This window comes from Protopterus annectens, chromosome 3.part0 (assembly GCF_019279795.1).
Source record: "Protopterus annectens isolate FY-2018-M chromosome 3.part0, PAN1.0, whole genome shotgun sequence".
Lineage (NCBI taxonomy): Eukaryota > Metazoa > Chordata > Ceratodontiformes > Protopteridae > Protopterus > Protopterus annectens.
The window spans coordinates 1,990,720,833-1,990,737,893 of record NC_056731.1 but is presented as its reverse complement, the minus strand read 5'-3'; positions in this window follow the sequence as shown (position 1 = coordinate 1,990,737,893).

Sequence of the window (17,061 nt, the reverse complement as noted above, 5' to 3'; positions counted from 1 at the left end):
AAGAGACTGAAATACTTAAACCGCTCCTCTGTGATCATATTAGTCATAAAAGAGTCAAGAACAACAAAAAAAAAAAAAACTTTCTCAGTAACCCCTCTCACAGTCCTGTCTGAGATCTGCACATAAGTCTCTTCATTTTCCAACAGTTTCTGTATCTGTGTATAGTAAAAGTTCTTGTCCATGACTACTATCCCCCCACTTTTATCAGCAGGTCTAATTTCCAGTGAGTTCATCCCTTTCAACTCAGAAAGTGCTCTGTGCTCATCTGTAGTCAAGTTATGGAAGTAAGAGACATGCCCTGACTTAAAAGTATGTTTAATCTCATTCTCACAGACAAATACAAGGGTCTCAACCACTGGATGCAGCTTGGGAATAAACGTGCTTGGGTTCCTAAAAACATTATTACTATATAGTGTTCTCTTCTGGAAACATAGCTTTCAATGCCAAATTCATGGCTAAAACCTTCAAATCAATCAAAATGTCAACCATATCTGACCTTTTAGCCCATATAAAAGAGAGTCCCTTGTTTAACAATGAGATTTGCATGTCAAATTAAAAGAAGAAATATTGAAAACTAACCCATTTACTGTCTGCTATGTGTCCTCAGTCTGCTCCGTTGTCTCTCTGCTTTCTGCTGTTGCATAATTCTGCCTTCCCTCGCCCTGCTCCTCAAGCTGTCTTTTGTTTTTATTGATAGTGGCTGCTCTAACAAAAATGAGTTGTATTAGAACTAGACAAACTAGCAGCCCAGGAACTTATGAGGAGCTCACAGCCATCTGTAAAGTCGTATTAACAGATTCAGGAAGCAGTATGATTGAGTGTAGAAGCGCTGCTTGTGTCTCTGTAATGGGAGGAGTTTCAACACGTTGTGAGTCAGCTCCTGGCAGCAAATCATCAGTTGCAGTCACTGCTCATTCCCTGGGCCAAGAAAAGACAGTGCCTTTTTGAAAATCCAATACATTGCCCTGTACTTTCTTTTATTTAGAGACCTGAAGTCTCTTTTCAAAAGCCAAGACGTTCTCATACACGCAGTCTAGTCTGTCTCCAATCACCTCAACAGGAAAGTTATTAACAATACAGGTGTGCATGCATTTACTCTCTGCCAGCAGTTCTGCTTCCTGAGGTAAGAAGAAGCTTATCAAAAGCCACATATACTCAAAGCTAGTTTTAAGGTTCAGACCACGGAAAAGTGTCTCCATATATCGGCATTTTTTTATATTCTAAGGCCTCTGGGGATGACCTTAGAGTGTATGGATGCCTCCATGTGAAATGTTTGCCATTGGAGATGTCTGTATTTGAATAGCTTATTCTCCAAGTCTCTAAAACACTTCATAAAGCGGAAATGAACACCTTCATCAGGGATACCACTGATGCAGTATTTTTAGTCTTAGAGAGAACATTAAGAACCTGTCCCTAGTGATAGTAGGGGGAGTTATATTTGATGACATTTCCTGAGGGAAGGTTGGGAGGAGGAGAGAGGGGTAAAGTTGGAGCTGAATTTATCAGCCAGGAGGTTTGCTATATCTTCTGGTTCAGTATAGGTGGCTCCATTTTACAAAGAGATCTGCACACAATTGTGTATTGCCTTTGAGGTTGCGGACATAGCTAAACAATGCTTTGTGGTTGTCCTTGGCTTGGGAGGCCAAACTTAAGATAAATGTGGCTTTTGTAAACTGTATTTGTCTTCTGAGTTGTTTGTTTAGTTTGATGAGAGTGCTTTTATCCTGCTGGGTGCTGCACCTCCTAATTTTTGCCATGATTTTCTTCCTCTTCTTATACAGCCAAATGATTTTGTGATTCCACCAGGGTAATTTGTTTTTGAGTTAGTTCTGTACTTCTTCCTGGGGGGTACAGCTGTGTCTATGCAGTTATTAACATGCCTGTACAGGGTTTCTGTGAACAGTTCTGCATGGGCAGAAGTGTTCTCAGGGTTTATGAGGCTTAACATTTTGCCAGGTTCTCAATTAGTAGCAGGAGGTTAGCCTTAAAATAATTCCTGAATACTCCAGGTTTAGCTGGGGGGGGGGGGTCCAGATTTTATTTTTACTTCAAAAGAGGCCATTTTGTGGTCTGACCTTACTAAGGAAGGCATTACAGTAGGGGTGTGCAGCAGTCTCCCATATTAGTGAGGACTAGATCCAGTATGGTTGCATCCCTGGTTGGTGTATTGACTATCTGGTCCAGGGAGTTTGTGTTTACAAAATCCAATTATCTCTGTGCATGTATGTTTGGTGTTGTATAGTATTTCCAGTTAATGGTGGGGTAAATAAAGTCACCCATGACTATGGTATTGGGTTGGGTGGTTGTGTTTCTAATAAGTTTAAATACATGGTATCGGCTTCCTGGGTCAAAGAAGGGGACCAATAGCTTGCAAGGAAATGGTACTGGATTTTACCTATGGTGATTTGAACATGGAGCACCTCAAGTGCATTGTCCTGCTTGACCAGCATTGAAGAATAATTATTTTTGATGTAAATAGAGACACCTCCACCTTTAGTCACTGCCTGTGAAGTAACTGGCCTAAATGTGTGGAAGGCATTATAACCTTGCACTGTTGATCTGCTCTCCATGGCTTTAAACCATATCAGTGACCAGACAAATGTAAGCATTCTCAAGGGTAAAAAGAGCTTCTAGGGAATGGAGGTTTTTGTTCAGACTCTTAGCATTGAGCAGTAACACCTTTAGATTTTCTTGGCTTTGATTTGCTATGTCGAAAATACTTTCAGTCTGGCATTGCCTAAAAAAAGACACTATGGGGGAAGACAATGTTTTAGCTAATATTTGAAAGCCTAGATGGAAAGGTGCAGACCATCCCTGTCAAAGCAGCATGGTCTTTTGACCATCTCCTTCCATGCTGACAAATATTGCACCCCTTAGAATGACACCAAAAACTAAGCCAATTAAAGTCAATCATGTTTTGTTCATATTGTGGCATCATCCTTGGAGAAGCTAATATGCTACTCAATGCTAGGCTCATACCAGCCTGAGACACATATTCTGAGAGCTCCATGATGTCTCTCTTCATATAATCTAGGGAGGTACATCTCAGGTCATTTACTCCCACATGGACTATGGCTGAGTCATATTGGTAATTGTGTCCAATGACCTGAGTGCATGCATAATGTGACAGATCCTAGCCCCTGATAAGCAACTGACAGTAACCTTTTCCTTACTCAGCCTGATTAGATGGACATCAGAGTGCCTCATGATGGAGTCTCCAATGACTAGAATGTTGGATTGTTTGATGGCTTGCCTTATCGGCTTAGAGGTAGAGTCTACATGAAATGTAGCTCTATGTGTTGATGCGAGTGTTGTTTGGAAAGAGTGCATTTGGAGCTGCTGAGGGTTGTGAAGTCTGAAACTGAAATGTGGCTCATTACTTTCTAACTTCTCTCTTTAATGATTTTCCAGTACAAAAGTATGATGCTAAACTGAGGACATTTGGTGACCATCAGTACTTTTGAGAGGTATGACTTTTGTGAATCGTTGATGCCTGAGGCCTACTACTTGATAGACAACACATGTAGAACCATCAGTCTCTGCTATCACATGTTAAAGTAATTTCTGTACAAATCACCCACCTTTTACTTACTTACATTACCAACTAATAACATGCAAGGATATCCCATTCATTCATATTATTACACAATATACTCCAGGTTCAGCACTTACTTTGTAAATCCAGCAGTTGCAACAGTTTTAGTTCAGGGCTGACTCTGTCTGATGCTAGGAGTACACAGCCATTACAGGGGTAAGTAAGGCCTGTCAGCATTGCCTGGCATGAATGTTACTATATGTATGTGCATAGGATGAAGGTTTTTAACCCTTTAGAAAGGGAGTGAGTGTGCCAAGCATTGCCTCGTAGATAATGTGAGAGCATATTGAGAATGCCTGTATCCGCCTGCACCCACAGTAGCTGCTGGTTCCCCCACTGAGCCCTCACCTGGGTGTGGCTGTGGTGACCTTGCCATTGGTGGTGGGATGTTTGCCCCTTCCCCTTATTGATCCTGTTGATGCTGCTTTCTCATGATGATGCTGTATAGTATGGCACATACTGTGAGTATTTAAGTACATGCCTGTGGATTGTACTGCAGGGCTCCCCCAGCTGTATCTAGGCACTGGAACCATGACTTCAGCAGCCCAAGCACACGCTCTGTGATATTTCTGGTTTGAGCATGTGCCTCATTATGGCATTCTTCAGTGTGTGCATTTCTGATGGGTGTCATCAGCCACAGTTCCAGTGCATAACCTGCATCCCCCAGCAAATGACCCTCTGGGATATCCCCCTTTTGAACATCTGATGCAATTTGGAAGTGTGTCAGATATGCTGAATGGGTTGCCAGCACAAACATTCAAGATGATTCCCTTGACACATGACTCAGCAGTTAATAGAATGGACACCCTTCCTATTTATGTAGAGTCTTCCTTGTTCCTTGGGTGGTGCATATTTCTATATATGTACAGTCTAGTCTTGCAGTACTTCAGGGTAGTGTGCTACAGGGTAGAACTGTTGCATATTTGTGGCCCTGTCCTCAGTGAAAATATATCTGGTCACTGGCATGTTGGAGCATAGCGTTCAGGAATTGATGGAAATCCCAGATGCTTATTCCTGTGACACCCCCAGTATGTCCCCTGTTGATCTGTGAAAGGTTCCTGTAGCTAAAATTCTAAGTGTTACACATACCATTGTCTCCACTGGTAATTGTTTCCCTTGGTTTGCCCTGTCTCTGAGTTGGGAATGACAGAGATTGCAGAGTTCCTGTAGTATGTCTCTATCCACCCTGTAGCACTCTTCAATTTCCAAGTCATGCAGATTGTGATAAGTTAAATGGGGTCTGAAAACTCTTCTTGGCCATAGTCTATTAGCAGGAGCAGCAGCAACATAGACTTCAGCCTATTGTACAAACACATGAATTAATGCAACAGCTGCCCCTAACATTTTGTTTCTGTGTAAACTCCTTTCCATGGCTGTATTCCAATAGGTTTGAAATTTGCAAGGAAAACCAGCACTGAGTGTACATGGTTGCTTTAAAGCTTGTTGAATAGCTCCTCCATCTTGGATTATTTGATTAGCATACAGTTCAGCTGCGTATGCTGTAATTACAATGCCATGGTGCTTACCTTGTTTGTGCGGCTCTACACACCATGTAGAGCCATAATGCACACAAAGTGTAAAAGGACTGGGTAAGGTTTAATTAATATGGCTGTATATGTATAATACTTGGCATGCTGTCTCTATTGGTTGCTCATTTCTACTTTAAAACTGTTTACTTACTGATTTGGAGCTGCTGAGGGTTGTGAAGTCTGAAACTGAAATGTATCTTATTACTTTCTAACTTCTCTCCTTAATGATTTTCCAGTTCAAAACTTACTGATGTTAATTAAATCTAATTACTACTTTACTAAGTAATTACTTATGTAACATAACGCAAAAAGGCTTCTTGTTACAAAAACAATTTTATATTCAAAGTGAAATGTGTAAAGTAATAACAAATGCCCAACTTCAGGATTATCTCTGTGTGATAGGTCCTACAAACAGTTACAAAAGCAAAGGGCCTGAAGAATTAATTCTTTATTTCATTCAACATGATCTTTGTATATCTTTAATACCTCCCAAATACCATATAACAGATGAAGTGAAGGAAAAATTAATTTTCCAACAAAATGTGACCAAATGTTTTTACATATACAATGGTTGGAAATAAAAATGATGCCAAGACACTAACTGTCCAATAATACAAGATGAACAATCATTCATATTTATAAAGAAGGTTCTTCTTTTCCTGACTTTTCCTGTTAGGGCTCACCACAGCAGAAGAACAGTCTGCCGCATGATTGGCAGTGGAGTTTTTATGGTGTTGAGTTGTCAGCCTGGCCCTCAACCTTCCACAGAAGGTGCACACATGCACTCCTAGGGTCAGTTTAGAGTGTCCAATCCACCTGCAGCATGCCTTTGCAATGTGAAAGGAAGCTGGAGCACCTGGAGGAAACCCACATGATCACATGCAGACTACACAGAAGGTACCCCAGCCAAGACTCAAATCAGAAAACCTCTTGCTGTAAGGTGGCAATGCTGCCCTATTTATAAAAAAAGGTTAAGAAATGTAAATATGTTTAGGACACTTATGGTCCGATAAATGCTTAAAATTTGAAATCCTAAGTCATCCTGAATACTTGGATGTAATTAGTCTATCATAAACAATTTTCTGAATTTTCAGCAACTGTCTATATTTATTAATTACAATCTTTATTTATTTTAATATAACATGCTTGAGATTATGAATGGAAATATTAATAGAAAAAAAACAATCTGGGGAATAAAGTCATTCTAATTATTATTTTAGTTGAGAATACAAATGTTTGTACTGATCATCTTTTTAAGGTCAATATTGCAGATAGTGATTTATGAATTACTTAAATAGTATACTGCTATAAATTTATCTGTTTCCATGTGACTTCTGGTTTACATTTTATAAATTCAACAAATTAACACACTGAAAAGAAACCGATGTCTAATAAATATTTTGTGGAATGGCAAACTGATCAATGGTTTTGAAAGCTACCATAAGTGCAAATCTACCAATATATGCTTGAGATTCACAGACAAGCATTTTGCTTAGACAGAAGCTGCACATAGTAAATTAGTGGAGCAATATAAGGATAGACGGCACTAGACAACGTCACTGCAAGAGTCATGCACAGTTTTCTTGATAGTGATTCACATCACAAGCAAAACAGGTGAGCGCACTCAGGGCTGTGCACAACAACAGGCACAATGAAGCTTCAGCACTGCCACATGCCTACTTACAGCAGGTCTTTGGGACCAGCATAGAAATGTGCCAACCTGTTTCAAAATATAAATGAGAAAGAAAGAAAGTTAGAAAGAAACAAAGTTAGAAAAGGGGAATATCAAGCAAAGGGAAACACACACAGTGGTGACCATAAGGAATTCCTTGGTAGAGGGAAAGATGTACTTTTTAAAAAAGGCACCATTTTTCATATACGAAGAAGAAGGGTAGCTGTGGAAGGTAGTAAACATTTATTCTGGAAAGGATAGAGGTAGAAGTAAAGGATGCACCCGGGGTACACAAAGAGCCATATAACATGCAGACAGCCATAACAGTACCAGTGGATGGACACAAATTGACAGAGGCTGGATAATTGACAGAGAACATTTGATGTCAAAAAATGTATGAGGAATGACACTCAAGCTATATGGGAAGGTGCACAGCACATTCCAGAGCAGGCCAGAGGTCAGTCCACTCAGATATCAGTCGTATTTGAGCTGAAACATCTTTAGATTTTCGTGACTATTTTTACTAAGTTTCATAGTTTGTCAGTTTGGCATTACCTAAAAAAAGCACTATGCGGAGGACAATATCTTATTCAATATTTAAAAGTCTGGAGGAGATAGGTGCAGATAATCCCTGGCAAAGCACCATGATCTGTTTGTCCACCCATGCTGATAAATAGGGTCTATATTACAATCTCGAAGGGACGAAATAGTGAATGCTCATATTAGCGAAAATGGCGGACATCGAAGGGGGTCTTTTGGGATTGTGGTACAGTGGAGAATGGTATATTTGCCCTTTCCTCACTATGGTGCAATCTTGGAGTTGGAATATATAGTTAGCAGGGGGTGTGGGGGCGCAGCCCCCCAAAATAAGGAGTTTGATGTTTTCTGTTTTCGCTCATATGAGCATTCGCTGTTTAGTCCTTTTGAGATCCTAATATAGACCTGATAAATATTGTATCCCCTTGGAGTACCAACAAAAACTAAGCCAATTATTAGTTTCAATTATCTTCTTATCATATTGCAGCATTCATCACTGGAGAAGGTAGAATGTTATTGCTCAGTGAAAAACTCATACAAGGCTGGTACACAAAGTCTAAGAGTTCTATCATGTGTCTTTTCATATTGTACAGGGAAGTATGTTTCATGTCATTTGCACCCACATAGAGTGTGACTGAGCCTTACTGGAAATTGTGGTCTAATAATTTGAGTGCATGTATGATGTGGCTATTCCTGACCCCTGATAGGCACCTGATGGTGACTTTTTCCCTTACTGTTGAGTAAGACATGTATTTGTCTCACACCAGAATCTCCTATGAGCAAAATATTGTGTTGTGTTATGACTTGCATTATGGGCTTAGAAGCTGAGGCTCTGAGCTGTTTACTGTATGTATTTCATGGTTAAACGTGTTAGCAACATATGCCTACAGTGTTACTATGAATAGCTCCCTTAACCAGACAGTTCTCAATGACTGTTATGAAATTGGACTATGATCCTCAATGATTTATAGAACCACGTGCCTAGTGAATATATGTAAAACCGGTTAACCTATGAACCACATTGCTATGATGCTGTCATGTCCAGCTGTGGGTGGGTTGGCACACCAAGGGGTACTGTGTACAAAGGACAGGATATGATGATCCCTGTGTATAGGATGTGGCATGGCAATGCATACTGTGAGTGGGGTGATATGATATGCAGTGTATTTCAGGGTTTCAATATGGTGATGCGGGAAATGGTACCATGATAACATACTCACAGTTGCAGATTGTATAGTAAAGGGGTGAATTTTTCAACACATCAGTAGACAGGTGAGTCAGCACCATATAGGTTCAGAGTGCAGCAAACAGTTATACATGACATCTATACACACATTGTCTGGCCTTCTTCTTCTTTCAGCTTTTCCTGGTTAGAGGTTGCCACAGCGGATCATCTGTCTGCTCATGATTGACAGTAGAGTTTTACAGTGTCGAGTTGCCAGCCCAGCGCCCAACCTTCCACAGAAGGCACACACACACATTCACACCTAGGGTCAATTTAGAGTGTCAAATCCACCTTCTGCATGTCTTTTGGATGTGGGAGGAAACTGGAGCACCTGGAGAAAACCCACATGACCACAGGGAGGAAATGCAGACTCCGCACAGAAGGCACCCCAGCTGAGAATTGAACCAGAGAACCTCTTGCTGTGAGGCAGCAGTGCTAACTGCTGCACCACCACAGCTGCCCACACATTGTCTGGCCTATGTAACCCAAACATATATACACGTCATGGGTCCTCAAGTGAGGCGATGAATTGAAAAGAACTCCACACAGGAGGTGAGGCTGTCTGCACAACAAGGCTTTTCAGGAGCAAGTGTGGCAGGGAGTGGTATAGAACATCAATGCTGTGAGTTGCCACATTAGAAGTATGCATCAAGTTCAGCTAAAGGTAACATATTATACTATATGCCATGACATACCTCTCAACTGTCCAGATTTTCACAGAGTATCCAGATTTTTGCCCCATATTTTTGGTCCGTTCCTTATAAACGTTTGGTTTACTGGCAAATCATCAAGGGCTGAAGTCAGAAAATAATGATAAATATTTGAGTTTCAAACTTCATACTATTCAGAAAATCCATCTTAATGTAAAACATATTAGTCTTTTGACTTTCTAAATTTATAAGAGCAATATTTAAAAAATGTCCCTATTTTTGGGCCTTTGTCTCCAGATTATTTATGGCTTTGTCCAGATTTCTTGGTCTAAGAGGCTGAGAGGTATGTGCCATGAATAAGGCTAAGAATCTAGCCAAGGGCATGCCCACTACAGGGGCTAGGATATCAACACAGGAATGGTTTTATAGGTGAAATAACTGCTTATTTCCCTGTCAAGGGAGGGGAGCAGGCCTGCATACCCAGTGGCCTGTTTGGATGCAGAAGATGTACTGGAGATGATTGCACAAGTTCTTTAAGGATTGCACCAGTTTAGTAATAGCTGTTATGTTGCTGTAGTTTACAGTTCACTGCAAGTGAGGCAGAGCTTATCAGCAAGAGGCTTTTGCATATGTGCTTTCTGGGTATCACTGGACTGTGACTGCAGTACTGTGTAAAATAAGGTATGTAGGTATATGGTGTTCACAAATTTTATCACTTTACTGTATTCCAGAAGAGAGTTGAGGGTTGGTTACCATTTATTTAAATGCTGTCAAAGGTATATAGTTTCTATGCCTTCACAGGTTCTACTGGTGAAGAAGCTGGCACAGTGGGATAGAACCTGCTGGAAAGCAACGGGTTACTTGTGGTTGATGATGGTAGTATGCACACAGAACAGTCTTGTGACACAGTAGCACTCTCAGCAGTATTAGCATTGGGTGGAGCAGTCACATTCCCCACATAAAAGAGGTCTCGGATGCATGGACAAGACAAAGCTCTAGCATCTCTAGTGTTTGGCAGACTTCTTGTAAATAAGCCCCATTCATGTTACAAAAGAATCTTCAACTTAAATAGCATCTGCAAGCTGCACTGTATCTGGCATGTACTCACACCTCACAAAGAAGTGGTACAGTAGTCAGTGTTGCACTCAGGTCCAGGTCTGACCATGGTCTGAGTGCAACACTTGGCATTAATTAAAAGATGTGCCGATCGCAATTCAGGCAAAGACATCTGCTACCCACATCATTATGCACTGTAGATAGTGAGTGTCCTGTGCAAGCTTTATGATGAAATGCAACATCTGAATTGCCTATAAGATGGCATCCAGCACCTTCACATTGACAAAGGGTATAGGTAGAAATCGCAGAGAGTGTTGCTGAAATCTCTGGTGGCTAATAGTAAATCTGTTTGTGTAACCATGAGACAAAGTCATTCCCAGATTTGCCTCTGAAGGTCCAGCTATGCATGAGCAGTGAAAGGTACTGATGGAATATGGCTGGTCACAGGAAGACATACTCACAAAACACAGAACCCTGCTGAGACAGCATCAGTGTTAGTTCTGGCCACATCTGGATGGAGCCAGTGTCATGTATTGATAGAGTTCATAGGAAGTGGACATAATGACCAGGATTCTTCAGGCTCACCACTTCGACATATTACTGGGTTACACATTCATTCTACCATACTTCTGTACCATCAATATCCCCTGTTGACATATGGTGGACCATGCCTACTTTTGGCCATCATCTGGCTCAACAATACAGTAAACATGATAACTCCCAATATAGCACACCCTTTCTGTGTGTGCATGCATGCATGCTCTAATATTCTTCACTATCTATGCCATGAGCTGTATCATGTCTTGAGACTGCAGGCCATCATACATCACATTGCCAATGCTCATACCATAGCGACTTCTCCTTGTGAGACTTCACTGTCCAAAACCTGCAACATTACTGCAAGGCTTCTGCATCTACTCTTGCTTGGCAAATGATGGTGCAGTGGTGCAGTGGTAGTGTTGTCTCACAGCCAGAGATTCTCCAGTTTGATTTTCAGCTAGAGTGCCTTCTGTGCAGAGTCTGCATGTCCTCCCTGGATTTGTGTGGGTTTCCTCTGGGTACTCCAATTTCCTCCCACACTCAAAGACATGCGTCTGGATCATTTCTCCCCGGGCCTCCCCTGAAAATTGGCTACGTTCCAAGTCAGACTTTCCTGGTTAATAAATGTTAAATAAAATAAAAATAAATTATGGTGACTGTACCCTGCTTCCACCCTAACCTGCATGTGTAATGCAAAGTCTGGTGGATGACATGGCCTCTCCATATGTTGTATTGCATATCCTGGGTTTGATAATGCATGAACTATTTTGTTCTGTTTTGGCTGCATTATAGCTCACAGTTGGGGATTAGAAAATGCCTTTTTGCCAGTGTTGCATTCCACTGAGCCTTCCTCTGCCTCACATGGTGTCTTTCCGCTGCCCTACTCCTTGCCTAGTGCTCCAACAGCCATGCTGGGATTTTTACCCTGTTACTACAGCTGTTCTTGCACAATTACGGTATATAATCTGGCATGTGGCACATGGCACACACAGCAAATATCCAACTGCTAGTCTCATATGAATAATGTAGTGCCTCAAAGGATGCATTAAGGCAGTAGAAATATCCCTTAAGCAGACTGAAAACAAATTCCATCATGTTGTGTGTCTGCGCATGCACAGTATTAGATGCCATCTTTGTCATGGGCTGAGGGGTGCAGACATACCTCTCAGTCTTAATGCACGATATCTGGATGTAGCTTAAAATAATGGGGGAGCAAAGGCTTAAAAATAGGGAAAGATTTTAAATTGCACTCTTGGCAACTTAGGAAGTTGCTAGAACAACAGGTTTTATGTTAGCATGCATTTTCTGAAGGATATGAGGTCTGAAACTCAAATGTATGTCATTATTTAATGATTTCAATCCTCAGTGATTTGACAAAAAACACACATTTTATAAGGAACAGACCAAAAATAGATGGCAAAAATCTGGATAGTTAAGAGGTGTTGTTGTAGAGGCAGGTCGTTGCATATCAGTATATTCTGCTGCACACATTGAAGACTCCATTATATGTGACCTGCTATCTGATTACATGGTACCTGTATAGTCCAGGCTTTGTACCTGCCTAGGTGTGCACTTACCAATTAAATGTCACTCTGGAAAGTCATCATATATGAAACACTCATATAGGTAGGCTACCTGCCAGATATATGAATAACAGGAACTGCCAGAATGGTGCACACAAACTTTATAGGTGATACCCTGTTATTGGAAACTAGCAAGCAGTTTAGGGAGGCAAACCTTTTCCTACTGATATAGGTGGCACCCTGTGGACTAGGTGGGGAATTTGTGCTAATGTGCATATAGTCAATGTCTCCAAGGATGTCAGGGAAATTGAAAAGGTTGTAAATCACCTGGGTAGTGATGGTTTTATCTTCACCAGTCCTTTGTGACCATATGTGCTATAGCATAATGTACAGCAATTGGTTTAGGTTGCTGAAGAGTCACTATAGCTAAGATGGTTAAAACTACTACATTAATGTCCACTGGGATGAGTATCCATGCATAACACTTGATTTGGAATGTCAGAGACATAATTCGATAAGCCTCCATACAGTATCTTTATCTGCATACAAGCTGGCTATAGCCTGCTGGTCTGCTGGTTTATAATAAGGTAGGCACAGACAGTACCATCTGCATTGATACACAGGGCTGAAGCATGTCATATTAAAGCCAGTGTCTCCATGGTTGACCACTAGCACATTTTGCTCTGATATAGCTGCTGAACTGCAAACATCCATTTTCTTGTATATTGGCAGCTCCTTGCATCCCAAGTAGGTGACTGCTGTAACACAACATGCCTGCTTTTTACTTTGCTGAATTGTTCCACCGCATTTGATGGCATTATTGCATATTTGCTATCTATCATTTGCATCTGGAGCCTCATTCCTATAATTTTACAAAGTCATTTCTATATGTGACATACTTATGAATACTAGCATAACAACAAGGAAGAGAAACAAAATCACATTTTCAAGATCTACCTCAGTGCTAAATATACTTTATTGAAAAGATACAAGATAAAGTAAACTTGTTATGCAACATCAGAGAATAAGTCAGAAAGTTTTAACCTGCTTCTACACAACTGCAGTAAAAGCCAAAAGGTATGTGCGTGCATGCATACATGCCCTCGTGCATGAACACACACAAGCAGGCGCACACATGCATGCATGCACACACACACCTATTAGTGGTTTAGAAGATCGATTGTTCATCTGTGCTCATGACTGAAAAAACACAGTTTTCTTGTTTAAGACAGAAACATCTGATGTTAGTATAGTGTCTAGACTAATACTGTAGTTATTTATCAGGGAAGTTATTAGCAATTGGACAATAAGCCTTCTTACAGTATGGCATACAAAAGGAAGGAAGTAGCATTTCTAGTTTACATATTCCATGTTAGGCAGGGATATATTACTTTCTAGTATTACTTATTTTTTGTTTTATTTCATTTCAGCTTCTTTTGTATTCATTGTTGATGTTTATATATGCATATGGACGGCCATGGACTTACCTGAAGGAGTTCTCAGTCCAATTCATTTATCTGTTTAGATATGTACAAAGCTAAAAAAATTAAAAAAACTAACAGCCAAATAAACAAAACAGGATTAATAGCATTATTTTATCCTGCCAAAGTTTTCAGTATGGATAATATTTTTTGAGACACTTGAATCTGCACTGGAATCCCTTGAGAGTGACAATATAATTTTATCTACAGGGGATAAAACATGCAGGTATTCTTTTTATCTTTTTTTTTTTTTTTTTTTAATTTTCGCTTCAGATTGACAGTTGATGCATGTCTAAAGAAAGGCAAATGTCATGTGCCTGAAAGGTTGTTTACCTCAAAACCTGACTAAGATTATTGGATTGTTTGTCTGAGGCCAGAAATCCATGAGGTCAAAGCATTATGCTACGAAAGATATAAATCGTTCCTGATTGAGCATCCTTTGGCTTTAGTTATTTTAAAACAGAATATTCTTTATCTTTGACAGGTTAATGGCTTGTTTGTTTTTTTTCATGTGTATACTTATCATTTTAAGGGATGCTGTCAGGTATCCCTTAAACAAACTAATATAGTTTAAATATTTATTACTCCCAAAAGGGAATAAGAATATAGACGTCATATATGAAACTTGGCAAAATCATTCCTTTCTAACAGCTAAATTAACCTGAATAACGAGTGGAGTCGACCGTTTAGCTAATGAAAGAAAGGCGAACTTTCCTGAAAAACAAGATTAAATTCCTTATCAGTGTTTGTGTGGGGCGGGGTGAGAATTCTGGATTTTGCTCAAGTTTCTGTGACCTTAGAATGATTATTATAATTAGTGGGACTGCTGTGAGTATTGGCAACTCTGTGGGTAATGTGCATTCATTTTTTGTTCTAGTCATCTGTGACTTTAGATCAATATCTTTCAGTGATCAATAGTTTGGAATTAGAAAGTGCATTTGTTTCAAGTAGTTCAATGAATCATCCCGATGCCAAAAATAAATGTTACAGTCATATTTGATAGGCATTTCCTCTACACTGCTCATTAGTTTATACGTCTAGCCAGGTTGTCCATCTAGTTTGCTAGCATTATTCTTGCAACTAGCTCATCCTACTGTATTAAGGCTAAGCAAATGGTTTGACTTATTTATTTTATTTTTTGTGATGTAAGCCTTCTGGCAGCTCACAAGCACACAGTACTTTCAATCAAAGTCTCTTCAAAATAGAATGCCAGTCTAATTAAACTATGAACTATACTAGTTAATAGCAAAAACAGTAAGAATAAGTAAGTGTTGTTGTTTAGGCTTCAGTGTACCCAGCTGCAATTTTATGACAATGACACATGCAGCTGAATCCCTTTGCCAAACTTGTTTTACATTCATCTTGTATACAACCGTAAATACAAATCTACCTAGAGCTGGATCATTATTAAATGGACCCCTTGGCAGGGAATTGGCCAGGTCCCCCCAGGTAATGGACCAGTCCCCCTCCTCCCGCAGTGATTCCAGTGTCAGATTACTTGGCTGTCCCTCCCAAATTACCATGAACGATGTTCAAGCCTATCAGTGTGTATACTATTTTTTTCTTGACTTGTACAATAATTACAGAGATTTGGATATAATTAAAAACTTTAATTTCTAATTTTAGAGCAGAAACACCGATGATCATTTGCTAAATAAAACCGTCTCACAATAAAAACAGACTTAACAAGAGCAACAGTAAACTTCTCTTCCCTTAAAACTCACATTCAGTGGAAAAGCATTGAAACTCACATTCACTAAAAATGCATCTGGTCAATGGTGGATTAAGTGTACATTAGGCCCTGGGCTGTTTTTAAATCATGCCCCCTCAAAAACACATTTTTAGGACCATGCATGGATGCGTGAGTTCTTTGATTCACCTTCCCAATTGTTTTAAATTATATTTCTTGTTTAATACAGCAACATTTGTTAGTGTGTTTTAAATTTGTAATTTCTGAACATTTTTCCAGTAAGCAGTGAAACAAAAATGCATGCAACAATAATGAAAAATTACCCATTTAGATCATTTTAGCCATAAAAGACTATTCCAATTGTTGTCATTAGAATCCAGCAATATCTACAAGCAACAATTATGGTCAGTTTATTGAATGTGTACACATCACATGTCTGATTGTGATAGAAAAAAATGGCCACAGTAAAGTATTCAAATTTGCTTTATACAACTGCACACTAGTCCTGTAAAGGCAGAATAATGACTTTAACTTAGCAGGATCAGTCATTTTTATCCACAAACATCCCCAAACCCAGTAAGTATAGCTAAATTGTTGACTGCATCCTTCTCAGATATTGTGTAAAAAAAACAAATAACAACAATGACCAGAGTCACATATTTTAAATTTGTTTCACACAAGCACACAGTAGCCAATGCATTCTAACTTAATGTACACACACAGACACACACACACACACACACACACACACACACACACACACACACTCACTTGGCCTGCAAAGCCAGATTAAAGGCAGCTTAAAACTAACCAGATGATAAGAGCATAATCATCCACAGAGCTGCCCCCAACCCCTGCCAGTAGTTAGCCTCTTGGCTGTCTTATGTACATTCCTTAATTTTATGAAAAAAACAAATTACATGTACTTTTTTGGTAGCTTTGGATGAATTATGTGAAGCTTTATAAAGATCATTTGCATTTTCATACCATAAAATCCAGGCACTTGTAGCACAGTTTATACAGAAGAGTATTTATGAGAGCATACAAAATATTAACCACCTGATAACATACACTATGTCAATAAAAATAATCTCTTGAAGAATAATTCCATGTTAAAGGCAACTATAACTAATTCAAATGTTGCTGCAGGCAAACAGCTTTACATTTCAGTGCTCCATGTACAAATGAAGTACCTGATGCCCTTGAAAAATAACTTGCCCGCATCACATTAAAATTGTTATGCTGGTGATATTGCCATAACATTTCCTGAACTAGATAAGCTATGCAAAAGGGAATGTCTGACAAATAACAACAGGTACATAGTTACTAGACATGGTATACCATGGTGGTACAGCGGTAGCGATGTTACCTCACAGCAAGAGGTTCTCCCGTTCGATTCTCGGCTTGGCTTGGGAGTGCCTTCTGTGTGGAGTCTGCATGTCCTCCCTGTGGTTGGGTAGCATTCGAAAGACATGCGTGCGTAAGTGGGCGTGTCTTCGTTGAAGGTTGGGCATCGAGCTGGCACCTCGGCGTTTCATAAAAATCTGCTGCCAATCATTAGCG